This window comes from Cavia porcellus, unplaced genomic scaffold, assembly GCF_034190915.1.
Source record: "Cavia porcellus strain 051 isolate PalLab524CR breed Dunkin Hartley unplaced genomic scaffold, mCavPor4.1 scaffold_25, whole genome shotgun sequence".
Classification (NCBI taxonomy): Eukaryota; Metazoa; Chordata; class Mammalia; order Rodentia; family Caviidae; genus Cavia; species Cavia porcellus.
In genome coordinates, this window is record NW_026947508.1 from 47,745,963 (window position 1) to 47,761,474 (window position 15,512).

General features: G+C 47.0%; 1 pseudogene; it reads right to left on the reverse strand.

The window, feature by feature from the left end:
* LOC134470344 (src substrate cortactin-like) overlaps positions 1-12,486 on the reverse strand; it is a 28,498-nt pseudogene extending 16,012 nt beyond the window's left edge.
* Positions 12,487-15,512: the final 3,026 nt, after the last annotated feature.

The following is a 15,512-nucleotide window of genomic DNA, read 5'->3' on the forward strand; positions in this document are numbered from 1 at the left end:
CCACGCCCCACTGGTACACATCCTGACCTTAACCACCTATGCCAGTTTACCTGGTAGATGCTGGGTCTGGCCACTTGGGCAGTGTTCAGCACATCAGTGAGGCTCGGCAGGTGGCCATTCTTGTTATTTTTCTTGTTGCTGAGATAAAATACCTGACACCCAAAGTTAAAGGAAGAAAGCTCACACATTGTAGAGGTTTCAGTCCATAGCTGGTTCCAAGACAGGGTTGTACATGGCACAGGGGCAAAAGTTCAGAGCAGCAGAAGATAGCAAAAGCAAGCAAGCAGCCTTAATAGCATCTTTCTGACCATTTTACACTCTAGGCTGCTAGGATTAGGGTGCTGTCAAACCAACCAGTATCACACAGCCTTAAACCCAGCATCACACACTCTAGATACAGTCACTTCCAAAACAAACCCTGTGATTGCATGAGGCTCTGGGGGGACATCTCGACATAAACCGTAACATACCCCATGCATGACCTCTAGGATCTCAACCAGAAAATGTCAGTGAGGGAGTGGCGAGAGGCCACTGTGACAAAGGGATTCTTCAGCATAACTTCATGTAACTCAGAAAGTTACATGAAAATGACTCTAAAAAGACAGTCACGATCACCATGTTTGGCAACAGCTACAGCTTTCTGACTGAAACAGACATGCTCCTAAAGCATCTTTAATCTTCTACTGGCACAATCACACTTGCTATTACACAGTTGTGCAAGTGGAGCTCCACCCTGAAGGCTGAGGTATAAGAAGCAGCAGAGACCACAGAAACAGGAAGCCAGAAGAAGTTGGCCATGTGCTCAGACAATGGCACAACTAGAGCCCCGACAGCTCCTGTGCTTCCTCAAAATATGATTCTGGCAGTGCCTGTCACTAGTTCCTCAATTCTTTGCACAAGGAAGGACCTCACTACTATTTATGCAGGTTCTAGACAGGGCAAGTTACAAAGAGTTTAAGCACTTATTCCCAGGTTAACTGTCAGTTCTTTCTGAAAATAGGCTGGTCTCATGGTGCTCACATGAGATGAAAGCTGAATATTCTTAGACATGTAGGCCCAGAGAACAGTAGCACTAAGAAGCAGCAGAGGCAACAACCATCTCCAGGTCCACCGTTGCGGGATTATTATCAGCCCCTCTGAGAAGTGAGTGATTCTTTGAGCCAGTAAGGACCTGCATGTATGTGTGTCAGCCACAAAGCATGATTCTGCACACTCACCACATGTCCCTGAGCACCCTGCACAACACCAAGCCACCCACAGATGAGAATGATGAGTGTTGGCCCTGAAAAGCCAGGCCAGAGAAGAGTCTCACTGCAAACCACAGCACAACATGGCAGCAACAACTGAAGGGGAAGCCAAGGCCAGCGTGAAGGAGAAGCGGGGTCTCAGGGTGGGAAAGTTAGGCGGAAGGAAGAGATGGGCTCTTTAGGAAAGTTTCTCGGCTAGAAAAAGCCCAAGTTGGAGGCTCAAGGATAAGCAGGATCCAGGCCAACAAAAGACACAGCCCAAGAAACAGCAGAGAAATCATTTTAAATCAGACTTGTGCTGTATAAACCGGGATCATTTTCCTTAACCCTAACTTGGGGCCCGATATAGTCAGCCTCTTTTTGCACTAACACCCCATGACCTCCAGTGAGCACAAGCCTAGCCACCTACTTGATGGAAGGTTCTGTCTGCCACTTTGCTCTGCTGCTCTGAAAGGCTACCAGACTCGTATCCAGAGCCCCAGAGAGATTCTTTTGCACACACTATCTATTTCACCATTAGGATATCTCTGTGGGACAAGCACAAGTGACACAGCAAATGTCCATGTCTCTTTCCTGCAGATGGCACCTAGTCAGCCTCCAGCTTCAGATGTTTAATTCGATTCATGCAACAGGAGGAGAGGTATGGAATTACCCACCAGAATCTAATGCCAGCTGATCCTTTCACCTCTGTCCACAGTGCGGGCAACACATCAGTCCGGTCTGAACAACACCAAGTTGCTCAGACCTGAAAATTCACTGCTGCAAGGGTGTCTGCAGAAGTCTGCCCTGCTTTACGACAGACGTGCTGCTATCTGCACTGTTTATTCTCCAGGGAGAAACCAGCCAGCTGTCTCGAGCCAACACTCGCCTGCTCTTAGGTGGAACAATGTGCAGTGCCATAAAGGTGGCTGTGCTCATCAGCAGCTGCCATGAGCATCTGCTCGGTGTTGGCAGCCTGGTCCCATCACTGACTGCTCACAGAAGCCACCTGGTTGGTGCTGATGCTACATGCAGAGGTCAGTAAAGCCACATGGGACGTCAGCTACTTGCTAGCACAATTTCCAGGAATGATGTGATGAGGGGCCCACAGGTATGGTTACTCTACGGAATGGTACAACTTGGGCCATAAGCTGGAAACACAGGTAGTGCTGACTAGGACATCTGCAGCTCAGTTGTTTCTGGACTTTGTCCCATTTACAAAGTCCAGCTAATCTCCCCTTAGGGTCTCTCTACCATTCGCCAGCACCTCTGGGAACTTCCAAAAGCCAGAGAGTTTAGTGAGTGGGGTCAGCTGACAGAGACCCACTGTGAACAGATCTCACCCCTGACAAACCAACTTGACACATTTAAGCTAAGGAAAAACGTAAGGACTACATGGCCCACCACAAGCAGCCCACACAACCAGGGACCCAGCACAGACAGCTGTCGCCCACTTACTTTGTCCATGCTGTACTGTTCTACGCAGAATTTCCCTCCATAGCCATGGGAGGCTTTTGGTCCCGTTTGAAGTTCCTTCTCCTTGAGAGTGTGATGTTCTTGAAAGACGTTTTCTCTTATCTTGTATATGCTTGAGAAGAAAGGTAAGAGCAGAAAGAAAAAAACTCTGAAATGGATGTGCATCCTTGTTTTGCAATGGGATAAATAAAGACAGGCAACATCACCTCTGCAAACTTGAAAGCTTTCTTTTTTTGGTGCTGATCAACTGCCTACCTTCTATGTATGTTCCTGACTATCCTGAAGCTGGGGCACCCACTTCAGCGGTTCTTGCGCAGAAATGGATGGAAGGAGGAACGCTGTACCAAATGCACACCATGGTCTCATCCAACTCCGCCCCAAAGGTACCCAGCTAAAACTTGAACTCCATTTCATTTGGAGAAAGGCCGCTAACTTCAGTAGACAAATGGGTTAGGAACACAAGTCCTACAAACACCATCAGGAGGCAGAAGGGGGGATAAAGTCAAGGTCCCTTCCTCCAGATCTCCAAGGCCACCAAGGATACCTATGACAGTCTGTCTTTATTTGAGGTACTCAAGCATTGTATACCTGTCCAGACAGACATTCAGAATTTATCACCTAAGAGCCACTTTTTATTTTAAATACAGAAAGGCAGGAGGCACATCACAAGATTTAGTCAAAATCTGGCAAGCCAGGAAAGAACTGTCACCATGAGAACCCAGAGCAGCACAACAGCTACCTGGGCATGGAGCCCTTCTGCCCAGAAGACACAAGGCCCACACCATCAACACAAAGACAATCATCACAAGAATGTGGCTAAAATACATACCAGGCCTAGAAACTACCTGACCCTCCATGAGCAAGAGAAGAAGAGCCCCTGCAGAACTCTGGGAAGAGCCGCAGGGTGCCAAAAACGATCCCATCCCCACATTTTCCTCATGGAACCTTAACTCATCCAGACGCTGCCATCCCAGACAGTCCATATTCCCTGCCCAACAGGCTGAGGCCACCAAGAACAGAAGAGGTCCAGATGACCTAACCAACTTGGGGCAGGTGTTCCTGCCAGGACCATTTCATCCCCTCTCCTAGCTTTCTGACTTCTCAACTCAGTTCTGTGGGAAACGTGGGCTGGGCAAGCCCAGGAGGGACCAACACTTAAGACTAAATTTGAGTCCAGCCTAAGCAACATGGTAAGAATTTGTTTCATTAAAAAAATACAAAAAATAAAAGGTGATATTCTAAAATGTCACCATGTAGACTCTGTTGTTCCAGGTGATTTACTGTATCCTCCTCTACCAGATACTGTGGCCAAGTAAGACAGGAACTTTCCCCATGTTTCAAAGCAGGTCACCAGGTCAGCAGTGCTGCCTTTACAATACAGGACAGGGACAACCAATCCTGACCAGTGTGGCCTAAAACCAACCTCTGCGCATGATTTTAAAGGCCCTTTTATCATCGCTTCTTGAGAGAAAACAAGCTGCCCAGAGCTGGCATTTCAGATAGTGCCAGATCAGAAATGATGATACAGCTCGCTGTATCCTATTCTAGGCTTTTCTCAAAGCCTGGAATTCAGTTCAAACACCCCAGTGACTAAATCCTGCAAAGCACCATAATTTTCAGACAATAATAAAAGGGAGGAAAAAATAGTAATAATAATAATCAAAGGAAGGAGGGTGTTTAAGATCTAAAGTATCCAATGACATCTCACAGTTGAGAAGCCTCCTATTTAGAGAAAGAACTTAGGCAACCGTGGGCCCTGATGAAAATCACCAGATGCAGAAGCAGGAGTCCCAGAACTGTAAGTGAGGAAACTTGTCTATTGTGGACATTTTAACTTGGTGGCCAATTACACGTGTAAGCACATATACATAAAAGCATGCATTAAATCTAGGTGCCACGACTTATATTCATTCATCTGCTGTATGAACACCAGGTCAATACCATAAGCAAAAGCAACTCTGACGCCTGATTGGCCCCTTCAGCTGTCAGCAGTAGATGTCCCTGCTGGGGCCTGTTCCCATCCTGCGGAAGACCCACTAGTTGAGTGTGCGGAGGGGCCCCCATTCGCGACAGCATTGCAGAGGCTCTTACTTGATGTGTTCCTGGTGCCTGGACCCTTGCAGGGTTTTGGAGCCCCATCTCTGTTCCTTTTTGCTCACATCATTCTGGAAAGAAAAACAACTAGTAAACCCCACACCCACGACTGTGAACACAAACACACAAATGAACAAAACACAGGAAAATCGCTTTCAAAGAAACGCAAATCACAGGCAGGCTGGTGACTCCTACCACAAAGTCAGGGTCGGTCCCCCAGTTGTCAGCTCCTCTGTCGTCCTGGGTGATGGACACAGCATAGGCTGTTGATGCTTTCCACATCTGAAAGAGCAGCACCAAGGTTACAGAGTAAGCACAGCCACCTTCAGGCCCAGGTTACCACGATGCCAGCGCAACACATGGAGGGCAGGAGCCACATGACCAAACGCCCTTCCATCATCACTAAACCTAAATGACAGCTGTAGGGATAAAAACAACTGAGAATTAAGAGCTCAGCTTGTTGTAAATCTTTTAAAAACACATCCTGACCTTAGCCACCTATGCCAGTTTACCTGGCAGATGCTTAGTCTGGCCACTTGGGCAATGTTCAGCACATCAGTGAGGCTCAGCACGTGGCCAATCTTAAGTTATTTTCCTTGTTGCTGAGATAAAATACCTGACACCCAAAGTTAAAGGAAGAAAGCTCACAGATTGTAGAGGTTTCAGTCCATAGCTGGTTCCGAGACAGGGTTGTACATGGCACAGGGGCAAAAGTTCAGAGCAGCAGAAGATAGCAAAAGCAAGCAAGCAGCCTTAATAGCATCTTTCTGACCATTTTACACTCTAGGCTGCTAGGATTAGGGTGCTGTCAAACCAACCAGTATCACACAGCCTTAAACCCAGCATCACACACTCTAGATACAGTCACTTCCAAAACAAACCCTGTGATTGCATGAGGCTCTGGGTTACCACGATGCCAGCGCAACACATGGCAGGAGCCACATGACCAAATGCCCTTCCATCATCACTAAACCTAAATGACAGCTGTAGGGATAAAAACAACTGAGAATTATGAGCTCAGCTTGTTGTAAATCTTTATAAACATCACCCTTTGATTTCAAGTACTTTAATGATTTAATAAATGTTTCAAATCATTTAGTAGAGGGCTACCTTGTCATGTTTTGGGGCAAATGCACAGCGTAGAAGATGCAACTCCTCCTATGTTAGGAGGCTTAGAAAACAGTCACCTTTATCCATAGCACTTTAAGTTGGTTCTGTAAGGTTTGTTGTTATAGAGAACAATGACACATCTGCAGATACCAGTAAGATGCTGTTTGTAACTTCAAACCTTCAAAGGCTTTTAAACAATTATTAAGAATGGATGCATTTTCCAGAGAGAATGAAAATAATCATAAAATTTCACTGAGGTTACAAAGTAACTGAGAGATGTACCAATTAAAATAATTTTTAATTAGACTAACCAAAGCTGTGCCCCAGTCTGAACTAAGAATTCCAACCCTCCCTCCTCCAGCACTACAACAGCTCTTGCAGCTTGTGTTTCCTGGACAAAAGCCCTTCCCAGCCTGAGAACCTCCTTCCAAGCTTCCATTCTAGGTCTCCTAGGTCTAACGGCCACATCCCAGAGAGCAGTGAGAGGGATGATGGTGCACTGCTCTCAAGCTCTACATGGGACTCCTGCCTCCTCCTCTAGGTGAAGACCCATCTGCCACCAGTGGGCAGGACCTATACAATGCCCCTCAAATGAGAATCACCTTGAACCTCCTCTAGATGCCCAAGCATGACAAGAACTTCCCAGATGTTAAAATCAAAATGGATCAAAGACCTCAATATTAAAACAGAAACACTAAATCTGCTGGAAGAAAGAACAGGTAGAACTCTTGAACACACAAGTGTAGGAAAACACTCTATCAACAAAACCTATTACTCTGCGTGGAGGCACATGCCTGTAATCCTAGCACTGGGGAGGCTGAGGAAGGAGGATCACCACGAGTTAGGGGCCCACCTGGTCTACACAATATGTTTAAGGCCAGTGTGAACTACACAGTAAGGCCCTAACTCAAAGAAAATAAATAAATAAATAAAACAAAACAAACAAAAAAACATAATCACATGGAAAATATTATAAAGATTCAACAACTGGGATCTCATCTTACTAAAAAGCTTTTGCACACCAAAAGAAATGATCAACAGAATAATGAGACAACTCACAGAGTGAGGAAAAAAATAGCCAATTGTTTCTTATCAAAGGACTAATAGCTAAGGAGGGGTATAGGGACTGAAGGGAAGCGAGGGGAACATGGAAAAAAATGAATCAAGGTACGCTATGTTCAGGTACAAAGTCCCTATGATGAATGTGATCATCATGTGTATCTAAACTATACCAATAAACTTAATAAAAATAAATAAACATACAGAAGCCACTGTATTGAGCCCCACCAGCCCCCTAAAAAGAATTTCCCGGCTGTGATTTGCCTTTGGCAGATTTTAAAGAGCAGATAAACAAGCCTTAGCACTGAGAGGCATGACCAGACAGTCTGGTCCCAATCATCCATTCACAGATGAAAAGTTACACTGTGTGCATGGCCGCTTCCTGCCCTGAGCAACACACTGTCCTCCATAGGGCAGTTGCCTAGAGGCAGAAATCCAGGAACCACAGGTTTAGTCACTGGAAAGGACAAGAGCCGCTGTGGGGCCAGCAAAACTTCCATTCACCCCAAGTCGAAGATGCAATAGTCAGCTGCCTGCCTCTTTCAGTTTCATCAGGGAAAAGAGTTACGCCTATCGGATCATCTTTCTGCAGACCAGCATCACAAGCTAGGAGGGGAGACCTTCCACCTGGCTTTATACCATCAGGCCTAGTGGTTCCTGCCACATGCAGAACACAAGGGAAAGAGGTGAAGGACTCCCCTGAGAAAGGCCTCCTACCCCTAGTTCCCGAGCTTTCTGCAATTTCCTTTTCTAAGACAGATGCAACACTAAAACTTTGACTTCAGTTTGTTTGTTTGTTTGGTTGGTTTTTTTGAGACAGGGTCTTGCTATGTAGTCCAGGCTGGCCTTGAACTCACAGTGACCCCCAGCCTCTGTAATGCTGGGATTACAGACATGTGCCACCACAACCAGCTTGGCTTCAGTTTTTAATTGAACTTTTTTTAGTGCTCAGCCTAAAACCCAGGGCCTTGTACTTGCTAAGAAAACACTCGACCACTGAGTTACATTCCTAGCCCCTGACTTTTGTTTTTCAACAATGAAAATTTTTTCAGAAAACTGTTGGTGCTTCTCCCTCCAACTTCCCACTCCTTTTCAGTACAGTGGTTTTACCCTTAGGACCCTGGGGAAAGAACATTAAAAAGTTCACAATACACAACACTTTCTTCCCAAGTGATGAATGCCTGCTTGCACAACTCTACTTAAAACACAATAAGCCAATACCGAGTGTCCAGACATTTGGAATGCTTCTGTCTATAAAAAGATTAAGGGTGAAAACAGACATCTGCTGCCAGGCCCTCTGGGCAAATGTATCTTTCCAGAGCTTTGTAGAGTACCTCAGGACTCCTCCCCAGCATAAAAAGGTTTTAGGAAGATCTTCATCTTACTAATTAAAAAGCTCAACACAGGAACTTAATAAAGATTGGGGGGGGGCGCATAAAAAGAATTTAGATGTTACCCACATGCACCAACTGCCCATGAAGAATGTCATCACTGTGTATTGCAAATGTATGCTAATAAAAATTTTTAAAAAATTAAAAGTGACATGTTTCAAAAGACAACTACACAGCATTTCTTAATGGAAACAGAAATGACTGCCTTAGTTGCATTTCCTGTCTGCTATAATCCTGGTACCTTTCCATTCTTTATTCTAATTCACAATGTTGCTAAGAACAATACAGTTCTATTATTGTTAGTTTTTATAAGTGATTTAAGGGAAACATTCTCTGAAGGGATCCGTGATGAGCCTGGGAGGAAAGGCCAGTGTTGTAGGTACTGTCTGTCACATGAGCCACATGAGAGACGTGTGCAGAGATGGAGACCACAGGAAGCAGACTGCACTCCCAGGGACCACGCAGTTCCTGAACAGGGAACAGGACTTCAGCCCACATGCTGGCCAGTCCACCAACACACAACCTAGTCCCCAAGACCACACATCAGCCTCAATGGGCACCACACTGCTCCATGGCACACACTGTGGGGAAAACAAAACGCCCCAGCAGAGTAACCTGAACCAGCGCTTAGATCTCCACCCAGGAAAGAGAGTGTGGTCCTGACTGGCCTTCACTTTCCTACCTAGGTCCTGACCCAGCTATTGCTCTTTCTCTTTCTGCAGTCCCTGTGGATTGCTTAGTACACTCTGGCTACTACATTGTAAGTATAGTCACGGTGCAGCTTCAAAAATCTACCCAAAGAGCAAGTTAAAAAAAGAATTAAGATATGTTATGCACCCGTACTAAGTCCCTGTGTTGAATGTCATCAATGCAAATGTGTACTAACAAAAAGAATCTCCCCAAGGGCAGCTAGTGATGGGCTGAAACCTACACTCATTTATTATCCTATCAGCATGTTAAGTTTCAAAGCTCAAAAAAACAACTGACTGGAAAATGAACTTCTAATCCAAAGTGAAAGACTCTGGACCCCCACCTCATACCATGCACAAAAGTTAATTTAGGCCTGGGGATGTAGTTCAGTGGTGCAGCCTTTACCCAGCATGTGCAAAGCGCTGGGTACAATCCCCAGCACAAATAAATAAGTAAGTAAATGCATGTCTTAAATCGGTTTAATTTTTTGAGACCATAACTTTGACAACAGTTTCTTAGATGTAACACCAAAATTATAAAGAAAAACAAAACAGACTGGACAAAAGTTAAAACTCTGCTTAAGACATAAGTGAAAAGATGACTGACTCACTGAGAGAAATCTATTTTCAAAGTATATATCTAGAATATATAAAGAATTCTTTTAATTCCATAATAAGAAAAGATACACACCCCCATTTAATAACAGATAAAGGAGCTGGGCACAGTAGCCCACTAGGTCCAGCATTCCAAATGCTCAGGCAGGAGGCTCATGTGAGTTTGGAGTTCAATACTGGCCTGGACAAGACAAAGAGATTCCTATCTTATTAAAAAAAAAAAAAAAAGTGGGGCAGGGCCCCAGGGGGAGGTTGGGGATGTAGTTCAGTGGTACAGAATACGCTTAGCTATGTGAGGCCCTGATGGGATGGGTTTAATCCCCAACACTGCATCAAAAAAAAAATAGTAATAAGAGAATTAGAACCCTTCTTCAGTCCTGGTGGAAATGGAAAACAGGCAGTTCTTGGAAAGGTTAAACAGCTACCATATGACATAGAGATTCTACTTCTAAGTATACACTCAAAAGAAATCAATGCACAAGTTCATATAAAGACTTGTACATGAATATTCACAACATCATTATTCATAATAGCCAAGAAGTGGAAACAATCCAAAATCCATCAACAGACAAACAGATGTATAAAATGTGATATAGTTACCAAGTGGAATAGCATTCCTCCACAAAAAGGAATGAAGTTATAATACATGCTACAATGTGAATGAAGCCAGACACAAAAGACCACATACAGTAATATGATTCCATTTATATGAAACATCTAGAGTTGGCAAACCTGCAGAGACGAAAAGTACAATAATGGTTGCCCCAGGCTAGAGGAAGGGGAGACTGGGAAATGATGGCTGGGGTACAGGGTTTCTTTTGAAAAACATAAAGAGCGGCTCTGGCTATGTTGCACAGGTTGGCCTCCAACTGCTGGGCTCAAGCAATCCTGCATCCTCCTGAGTAGCTGGGACAACAGGAGCAGCCAGTCTAGGATTGCTGAATTAAAGACACAGTTCCAAAGTGCATAGCGATGAGGGCCACACAACTCCGAGAATAGAATGAAAACCACTGACTTATACACTCTGAATGGGTGAGGGTATGGCATGCAAATTATATTTCATTAAAACTGTTACAAAAAATTACTGCTCAAAGATAAGACTGTCACCAAACACCATTAATACAAACTTCTCTCGCAAAAAAAAAAAAAAAAAAGAAGAAAAAAAAAAGCCCCCCCCCCCCCCGAGTGTGGAGAGACAAAATAATCCTGCCTTGAACAAACAGGGTGAAAAACTCTGCTAGGAAAGAATGCTGTAAGACATGGGGTAAAAGCACCCATTCAGAATCGGCTTTCCCTGAACTTCACTGCAGACAGCTCAGAAAAAAGCCAAAAAGGAGCAAAAAAGCATCTGTTGAAGCCACAGTAGATGTCACAAGGCCCACTCTTACTCAGAGGAAGCCTCTTATAACAGAGCACATACTTTTGGGTTCATGCCTAAGCAGAGAGCAGTGGCTTTGCTTGGCACAGACACCAGTGAAAGACAAGCTGATGGGCATTCGGTCTGCTGCTATCAGTTGCCCAGGTCAAGGAACAGTGCGACTCAGGGCACTAAAGGCACTGGTAAGGAAGCACACATTCAACCACATGCCAGAGCACCTACTGCATGGGGTACGTCAAATGTCTGAATCACCAAGTCTGTTTACTCTAAATGTAAAATGCTTTAAAAACAGGTCCCATTAAAAGTCAGCTTTCAACAGTCACAGTGGCACATGCCTGTAGTCCTGCTACTCAGGGGGGAGGCTGAAGCAGAATTTCAAATTCAAGGCCAGCCTGCACAAATTAGAAGACCCTGTCTCAAAAAAAATGTTTTTAAGGCTGGGGAGGTAGTAGAGCACTTGCCTAGCATGCTCAAGGCCCCAGGTTAAAAAACTCCAGCACTAAAGGAAAAAAAAAAGGATGTCATCATTAGACAGGATAAACTTACAATTACTGGAGACCTGATATGAGCAACAGCTCTGTATCCCCCAGCTCTTTACTCCTGCATACCTCAAAGTCCCTAAAACCTAAGGCTGCTTCCTTGTTTCTTCAATTTCTTCTGACATACTTTCCCTACTCAGAGAGAGAAGGAGCACTGACTCAAGGCCCTGGAGTGGGTGACTCACTGTAGTTCAGAAATGGACTAGTCAGCCCTCCCTCTCCACAGCCTAGCCTAGCCTGGCAAGGCCAGCTGGACAGAACTGCTATCTGCATCAGCTGTTTGGGTCTCCTGGGTCACACTCCTGACAGAATGCCCAGCCAAGTCAAAACTGAGCATATCCTGCAGGCACCTCAGGTGCATGGCCAAAAACAGAAATTCCGCCTCCAGTGGCCCCAACAGGGCCCCTCCCACCCAAACCCTCCAGCTGGGCGGCTAAGGTTGCTCTGGTGCCAGACCTATCCCATCCACGGAAACACAGAAGCGAAACACACCCGAGCACCTTTCTGGTGCCTTGGCACACACCCAGGAGGGAGGGCCTGTTCAAGATTCCCAGCTCCGGGGCTGGGGATTTAGCTCAGTGGCATAAGCACCTGCCTTGCAAGCAGGCAGTCGTGAGTTCGATCCCTGGTACCGGTAAAAATGAAAAAGACAAAAAAAAAAAAAAAAAAAAAAAAGATTCCCAGCTCCCCTGCGCCGCAGCATTTCAACTGACCCCATTTACAAACCTCTCTCAGGTGCTCATGGCCGATCCCGAACTCCCGCGCAAGCCCGACCTCCACACACAGCGCCCTCCGACCTTCACCCCTTCCCAGGCTCCCACCTCTTCCCCAGCACTTCTGACCTCCGCCTCTCCACTCCGACCCCATCCACCTATGCCACCCTCTGGGATCCCGAACACCTCTGGTGCAGGGTCTCTCTCCGGGGTTCAGGACCCCTGACCCGCGAGCCCCTCCCCCTCAGACCTACACCTCCCTAGTTCCCGGGGGCCCCAGCACCTCGGTCTCCAGGCCCCTCCGCCCCAGAGTCCTGACCCACTCCCCGCGAGCTCCTCCTCCGCCCAGGTGCCCATTCCAGACCCGCTCCACCAGTGCCTGGGATCCCGACCACCTCACTTCCTGGCCCCCTACCGAGAAACCCGAGCCCCGCCTACCCGCTGGACGCCTCGGACGCGGATGCATGACAGGATAGCCTCGCCTGCTCTGCCCCGACCAGCTCAAAACCGCAAGCGGAAGCGCGGTGAGACGGCCGCTTCCTTCCTGTTCCGGGCGCTGCTTCCACCGCCCGCTGGGGCTGCCCGTCCCAGCCGCAAGAGCCTCGCCCGCTCAATGCCACGGGATCCCCGTAGGTCCGCCACAGTCCCGACTCACCCGTGCTCTCACAGAGCCCGCTCACTTCCGGTTCGCCGGGGGCGGGGCCGCATCCGGGTCTGCGCAAGGTCACGCCCTGGCCCCGCCCCCTGTCCGCACCAGGGCTGGGGCTGTTGGGAAGCCACAGGCGCGGGCCAGCCTGTGGAGGCTGGAGGAAGTTCTTACGTAGAACGGGTATGTTAAGAGAGCTGCAAAGTAGAAAATCAAGCCTGGGGTTTCTGAACTCATAGTCCCGCCCTGGCGAGAAGGGAAAAATGAGCCACACAAGGGGGAGGTAGTGCCCCATCCCTCGAGCACTGAGGACTCGCACTCAGGGACTGTGACCATTCTGCAGGAGGGAACATGCCTCTACACCCTCCAGCCCTCATTCATCCCTCCACTCATTCTTCCAGCCATCACCCACACACCCATCACTCATTTACTCACTCGTCCATTGTCCAACCACACCCATTTCTCCATTCTTTAGCCATCTCTGCACACACTCATCTGTCAGTTATTCCTGTGTCTACCCAGAGAAGGCAGATGTGTGCCAGGGATAGTAAGATCAACAAGCCACGCGGGACTGGCCCCCAGGAGCCTTCCAAAGGAGGAGGAGGGTCCGACACATTAATGTACATATATATATATGGAAATGAGACGAATGTTATAAAGAAATTAATAAGAGTTCTACTGGTGAGCAGATAGGACCTGAACATATCTAGGTAGTCAGGTATTCAGATATGTCGGAGAAATTCACATATGAGGCAAAATCTGCAGTTCTGGAGTGAACAAGATGAGAAGGGAAGAGTTTTCCAGGCAGAGGAAACAGCATGTCCAAAGGTCCTGAGACACAAAAGGTCTTGCCAGGGAAGAAGTCAAAGAAGCTGGGCATGACCAGGATGCAGGGATGCACCAGGTCAATGACAGAGATGGAACAAGGTCATCAAGGAGCTGACGCGGGACAGCAAGGACTTTGGTGTGTATTGTCAAAGAAATAGGAACTTCTTTGGAGAAAGTCAAGCAGAGGAGAGACTTCATAGAGCTTGCACTGTACCAAGATCCCTGTGGCTGTTGTGCATGGAATGTATGACAAGAACATCAGCCAGGGAGGAGCCTAATCAGCCAGTTCCGGCAAACACTGCGGACAGGTGAGACGAGTGAGGCTCTCATGTGACACAGGATGGTTTTCACTGGGGTCTTTGAGGCGTGAGAACAGTTCACATGTGGATTCCTAGAGGAAGACAGGATGCCTGAATTGAACAAACCCCCAAACAGTGTGAGCAGATTTCAGACCCTCCATCTGGGAGCAGCCCAGGCGGGGCTGAGTGGAGGTGACCCAAGGCACCCCTGAGAGCCACCCCTGCAAGCTGTAGAGGTGAGGACTCTCCAGGACTTCCCAGAGGAACTGCTTGCTTCCTTCTGCTACCTCCGCCCACTGTGTGTTCCTGCTCTGTCAGGTGTCACGGGTCTGAAAAACTGTCCTCAAGTAGCACCACAGGTCCTTTGTACTCATGGGTTCTACATCCAAGGAGTGAACCAACTGCAGACTGAGAATATTTCTTTAAAAATCTGCATCTGAATTGGTTTGTTGATGTGTGCTTATACTTCCAGCACTGTGAGGCTGAGGTTTAAGTCCAGCCTAAGCAATTTAGCAACTTACTGAGACCGCCTCAAAATACAAAGGGCGGGGGACAGAGCTTAGTGTGAAGGCCCTGGATTCCACCTCCAGCACCTTGGTGAGGGACATTGTATCTGTACTGAATACATGCAGATGTTTTTTCTTGTATCTCCTAAAGAGCAAACTACTATTCCCATAGCATTGCCACTGTATTAAGTGTAAGTTATCCAGAGAGGACACAAAGCATCTATGCAGGGACACATGCAGGTTCTACAAATATGATGTATTTTCTACCAGGGCCCGAGCAGCCATGGCTCTTGGGATCCTTGGGGTAAATTCCCTCATGAAATACGACAGATGACTGGAAGGCAAAATCACTGACTAATCATTGTCACTAGGGAATTAAGGCCAGGAAATGAGACATAAATGCATGTGGGATATTTGAAATGCATTGATATGTGGGTGTCCAGAATAGCAGCAGCAATAGCACTAGGATATGGACCATCTACTCACCTACCACCCAGGGACACACCAAGGAACGCTGGAGAGTCTGGCCTCTTCTCTCTGCTCTGCAAACCCCATTCAAAAACACACAGTTTGCAGGGAAAAAGGCTGAGAACCAAGAGCTCAAACCCATGATTACTCTGAGATGCACCATGTGAAACTTGAAAACAGGAGGGTAACACTGTATGAACAAAGGGTCTGACACAGCAGGCAAAGCTGAGCTTGTCAGTGTCCCACCCCCAACTGTGCTGGGGGCGCCTCCCCGCCCTGGTCTAACCAGGCCCAATCTTCAGCAGGACCCCATCTTCTCTTGCCTCATGCCCAGCTACACTTATGTCATCCAGCTTTCTGTCCGGTGATTTCCATAGCGACACTACCTTCAGAGAACCTGCCTGGAGCAGGAAGCAAAACAGCTGTGCCTGAGACAGGGATTTAGCTCAGTGTCATGAGTGCCTGCCTGGCAAGC